General features: G+C 43.0%; 1 protein-coding gene across 4 annotated transcripts in view; it reads left to right on the top strand.

Annotated features, from left to right (window-relative positions):
• MYO5A (myosin VA) overlaps positions 1–6000 on the top strand; it is a 186681-nt gene that overhangs the window by 54006 nt on the left and 126675 nt on the right. The gene's annotated exons all lie outside the window — the stretch shown is intronic.

The raw sequence follows: 6000 nt of genomic DNA, 5'->3' as shown, positions 1-6000 counted from the left end.
TTTTTTTTTTTTTTTTTTGTGATACGTGGGCCTCTCACTGTTGTGGCCTCTCCCGTCGCGGAGCACAGGCTCTGGACGCGCAGGCTCAGCGGCCATGGCTCACGGGCCCAGCCGCTCCGCGGCATGTGGGATCTTCCCGGACCGGGGCACGAACCCATGTCCCCTGCATCGGCAGGCGGACTGTCAACCACTGCGCCACCAGGGAAGCCCACCAGTTCTAGTACTTTTAAGGTCTAAGCCTTGGCACAGGCATACCTTGGAGATATTGTGGGTTCAGTTCTGGACCACCACAATAAAGTGAATATCGCAATAAAGTGAGTCACAATAATTTTTTGGTTTCCCAGTGCATAATAAAAGTTATGTTTACACTATACTGTAGTCTATTAAGTATGCAATAGCATTATGTCTAAAAAAAACAATGTACAATACCTAATTAAAAATTACTTTATTGCTAAAAAATGCTAACCATCATCTAAACCTTCAGTGGGTCATAATCTTTTTGCTGGTTGAGGGTCTTGCCTCGATGTTGATGGCTGCTTGCTGATCAGGGTAATGGTTATTGAAGGTTGGAATGGCTGTGGCAATTTCATAAGACAACAGTGAAATCTGCCACATCGATTGACTCTTCCTTTCGTGAACTATTTCTCTGTATCATGCAGTACTGGTTTATAGTGCTTTACCCACAGAACTTCTTTCAAAATTGGAGTCAATCCTCTCAAACCCTGCTGCTTTATCAACTAAGTTTAAATCTTTTGTTGTAATTTCAGCCATCTTCACCAGGAGTAGATTTCTCTCTCAAAAAAAATACTTTCTTTGCTTCTCCACAGGAAGCAACTCCTCATCCATTAAAGTTATATCATGAGGTTGCCCTAATTCAGTCACAACTTCAGGCTCCACTTCTAATGCTAGTTCTCTTGCCATTTCTACCACATCTGTAATTACTTCCTCCACTGAAGTCTTGAACTCCTCAAAGACATCCATGAGGGCTGGAATCAACTTCTTTTAAACTCCTGTTAATGTTGGTATTTGACCTATTCTCATGAATCACAAATGTCCTTAATGGCATCTAGAATGGTGACTCCTTTCCATAATGGTTCAATTACTTTGCCCAGTTCCATTAGAGGAATCACTGTCTATGGCAATGAAAAGTATTTCCTAAAGAATAAAAAAAGTATTTCTTGGGACTTTCCTGGTGACTCAGTGGTTAAGAATCCGCCTGCCAATGCAGGGGACATGGGTTCGAGCCCCGGTCCAGGAAGATCCCACATGCCATGGAGCAACTAAGCCCGTGTGCCACAAATACTGAGCCTGCGCGCTAGAGCCCGCAAGCCACAACTACTGAGCCCACGTGCCACAACTACTGAAGCCTGTGCACCTAGAGCCCATGCCCCACAATAAGAGAAGCCACCACAATGAGGTACCCGTGCACCGCAACAAAGAGTAGCCCCTGCTTGACACAAGTAGACAAAGCCTGCATGCAGCAACAAAGACCCAACGCAGCCAAAAATAAATAAATAAATAAATTTCTTTTTTAAAAAAAAGTATTTCTTGGGCTTCCCTGGTGGCGCAGTGGTTGAGAGTCCGCCTGCCGATGCAGGGGACATGGGTTCGTGCCCTGGTCCGGGAGGATCCCACATGCCGCGGAGCGGCTGGGCCCGTGAGCCATGGCCGCTGAGCCTGTGCTTCCGGAGCCTGTGCTCCGCAACGGGAGAGGCCACAATAGTGAGAGGCCCGCATACCGCAAAAAAAAAAAAAAAAAAAAAGTATTTCTTAAAGAATAAGACTTGAAAGTCAAAATGACTCCTCATCTGTGAGCTGCAGAATGAATGTTGTGTTAATAGTTATGAAAACAATATTAATCTTGTTTTACATCCCCATCAGAGGTCTTGGATAGGCAGGTGCCTTGTCAATGAGCAGTAATATTTTGAAAGGAATCTTTTTTTTTCCTGAGCAATTGGTCTCAAGAGTCAGCTTAAAATATTCAGTAAACCATGTTGTCAACAGGTGTGCTGTCATCCAAGCTTTGTTCCATTTATAGAGCATAGGCAGAGTAGTTCTAGCATAATTCTTAAGGACCCTAGGTTTTGGGGAATGGTAAGTGAGCACTGGCTTCAGATTCAAATCACCATCTCCACTGGCCTCTAACAAGAGAGTCAGCCTGTCCTTTGAAGCTTTGAAGCCAAGCGTTGACTTTTCTTTAGCTGTGAAAGTCCTAGATGGCATCTTCTTCCAAAATAAGGCTGTTTTGTCTACACTGAAAATCTGTTGTTTAGTGTAGCCACCTTCATTATCTTAGCTAGATCTTCAGGATAACTTGCTGCAGCTTCTACATCAGCCCTTGCTGCTTCACCTTGCACTCATGTGATGGAGACGGCTTCTTTCCTTCAAGCTCATGAACCAACCTCTGCTAGCTTCACATTTTTCTTCAGCTTCCTCACCTCTCTCAGGCTTCATGTAATTGAAGAGAGTTAGAGCCTTGCTCTGGATTTGGCTTTGGCTTAAGGGAATGTGTCTGGTTTGATCTGCCTTCCAGACACTAAAACTTTCTCCATATCAGCAGTAAGGCTGTTCCTCTTTCTTATCATTTGCGTGTTCATTGGAGTAGCACTTTTAATTTCCTTCAAGAACTTTTTCTTTGCATTCACAACTTGGCCAACTGTTTGGTGTAAGTGCTTTCAGCCTATCTCAGCTTTTGATGCACCATCCTCACTAAGCTTAATCATTTCTAGCTTTTGACTTAAAGTGAGAGGCCTGCAACTCTTCCTTTCACTTGAATGCTTAGAGGCCATTATAAGGTTATTAATTGGCCTAATACCAATATTGTTGTGTCTGAGAGAATAGGGAGACCCAAGGAGAGGAAGAGACAGGCAAAGAGCCAGTAGGTGGTGGAGCAGTCAGAACACACACAACGTTATCATTTAGGTTCGTCATCTTATGTGGGTGTGGTTCACGGCACCACAAAACAATTACAATAGTAACATCAAAGATCACAGATCACCATAACAAATATAACAATAATGAAAAAGTTTCAAATATTGTGAGAATTATCAAAATGTGACACAGAGATGAAGTCAGCAAATCCTGTTGGAAAATGGCACCAGTAGACTTGCCTGAAACAGGGTTGCCACAAACCTTCAATTTGTAAAAAAGCCATATCTGCAAAGTACAATAAAGCAGAGCACAATAAAATGAGGTATGCTTGTATCTGTTAAAAAGCCGCAGTAGGGGCACAGGACACTTTTGCTCTTTACTTCCAGCCCTACTCAGAATGCACCTTGTGTTCACTGCAGCCAATCTTTTCTCCTTCCGCCATTTTAGTGTGACCCTCTTTCCCTGCTCTAACCCCTTGGCCTACCTTTCTTCCCATCTGTTCTCCCCTTTGCTGCTCCAGGAGATGGCTGGTAGAAGTGGTGGTCACAACACCTCTTTGCCTTCTAAGTAAAGAATTTGTAGTGGGATTGGAAGTGGGGCTCTCTGTTCTGGAAGTGAGGTATAGCTTCCACTCTAAATACATGAATTAGGAAGGGATGGAGGTTTGCGGTGGCGGGGAGGAAAGGGTGTTTCATTACTTCTGTACTCCTCTCATGTCTGGCTCTTTTTCCTTCTGTCACACCAAGATGTCCTGTATAACTCAACTCTCCAATGTCACTTTCATCTTTCTCTACTTCTGGAAATTATAGACCCTTTTAGAAGATTCTGGGAGCCTCTAGCCAATACTTCTTTTAATCTGCCCTCTTCGAGTATAATGTCTAAGGCCAGGAACATTCATATAACAAAAGTTTATTAAGAAATTATTAGGCAGGCCCTGTGTTAAGTGCTGAAGAGACAGAGATGAATAAGATGCACCCCTCCTCTCAAGGAACCTACAGTCTACCGAGTGAGATAGGCAAGCAAAGTCATCATTTAGTGGGATAAGGATTCTAGAGGAAGATTGTATGAGGTAATGAGGACATTGAGAACAGAGTGCCAAATGATGATGATAAGTCAGGAAAGTCTTCTTAGAGAAGGAGGTACTTTAACACAGATGTGAAGAATGAATAGGAGTCTGCTATCTGAAAGGGGGAGGGGTTGTGTTTCAGAAGGAGGAAATAGGCAAAGCAAATGTAAGGCAGCAGGGCTTATTCGGGATACTGCAAACACATAGATTGGCATGACTGGACAATGGCAGTAGTGATTGAAAATGGAGAGAAAATGAAATGTTTAAGAATATATCCCCCTGAGGAGTAATGTTCTATTTCTGAACCTAAGTGGTGGGTATATGGGAGTTCATTATATCACTCTTTCATTCAACAGATATTTGTGTGTGTGTGTGTGTGTGTGTGTGTGTGTGTGTGTGTGTGTAATTTCTGGAAGCCCATTATGTGCTTTAGCATAGTAGGAATAGAAAATTCCATAGAATTTTCTACCTCAAAAACATGCCTTAAAGGTTATGTGAATTACTTAGTAACCATATGGAGTGTCAGTGTTAATGTCAGGGTTCAGAGGAAGGGGTGTTGATGATTTGGGATTTTTCTTCTGCTTCAGTTCATAGCCTAGAGGGACACATAGTTTTTATTATAGGCTTGTTTGAATTGTCACATAAAGCATTCATTTTTTGTGAACATTCACAATGGGGTATCAAAAATGAACCAAGCAGATTCCATGTTGCCAAGCTGCTTATGATTTAATAGGGGAGCTAGGAAAGATGTGCACATGTGCTGTATGAAAAGCAAATTATGTGTGTGGGAGTTTGGGGAAGGAGAGAGAATCACATGGGTCAGAGTTTTGGGGATTCAGGGACTGGTCATTTACTGTTAGTGCTGTCAGTCTTGTTCCCAAAGTGTCTGAGGCATCAGAAACAATTACTCTTGGTGCCCACACTTTAGGGTTCCTTGACTGACAAAATGCAAGTTAGCAAAACTTCCAGTGAATCATCTGCATTAATCAAGGACCTCTTGAGTGTTGTCCTTGTGGTAGGATACAGTAAGAAAAATGCCTGCTACCTCCTACGCACACAGGATGGGTGTAACCCCTGAGAAGCCATGTTAGGCTGAACCAGTGTTGTTTGGTTCCCCTCTCTGCACATACCAGCGCAGGCATGTCCCCTGAACCCACCTTTCCAGTGCTTTCCCATTAGACTCGGTCAGAATTACCTCATCATAAATTGTATTGTAGAAGAACAGATGGTTTTTATTTTCCTTGAAAGCTACTATGCAACTTAAATCTGTGCTAGCATTCTTTTCTCAGATTTTGACTGTTTCCATAAGATTTAGCCCATCTCCATTTTTGCCCTTACTCTCCTTTCTAATTAGGGGTACCTTTGAATTGTCATAAATCTTTGATGTGTGTTTATATTTTAGTGTATCTAGTTTAAGCCTTTTTCTCTCTTCTTCATCTCCTACAGTTTTTGTGGCTTTAGTCACAGTACTTCAGATCCCAAATCCTTGTTTATCCTTCTCCTACAGTTCCTACATCAGTGTTTACCCTTTCTTTGCCTACTACTCCATGAATCTCTTCCCTGAGTCTCTGACTCCTACCCCATCTCAGCTGTGCTTTGTGGCTTCAGGAAAAATCCTTCTGAGGTGGGTCTGTGATGTTTGCCTTTGCTACCTCTCATCCCCATTCTCCTGACTTTGTTTCCTTCCCTTGTCCTACCTCTGTCTTACATAAAATCAAGACAAATGCCCCACGAACTGTGGGCAAGGAGCTGAGCCAACCTCTAGGGGGCTCAAAGATGGCTTAAGGAGCATGCAGCCTAGTGTAGGAGGTGGACAGATCCATAAATAACTAAAATAAGGTCTGAGGAATCATAAGTGAGATATTTGGGGGACTCACAAGGTAACGAGGGGTAAAACTAGAGCAGCATGAGTAAAAAAGGGAATGGGGAGCATTGCAGGAAAGTCACACCCTCTATTAGCTAGTGGAGACAGCTGGTGACAGAGCTGTTATGTGACACTGGACCCTCCTTTGTCTTGCTGGGAGCTCTGTCGGGGCTGGTTCACTTTGGCTTGGGTTATCTGT

The sequence above is a fragment of the Aethalodelphis obliquidens genome, unplaced genomic scaffold (assembly GCF_003676395.1).
Source record: "Aethalodelphis obliquidens isolate GAN/ISIS:26980383/991018 unplaced genomic scaffold, ASM367639v1 scaffold26, whole genome shotgun sequence".
NCBI classification, from domain to species: domain Eukaryota; kingdom Metazoa; phylum Chordata; class Mammalia; order Artiodactyla; family Delphinidae; genus Aethalodelphis; species Aethalodelphis obliquidens.
Note: the sequence above shows the minus strand (reverse complement) of the source record. Positions and strands in the feature narration are given on the sequence as shown.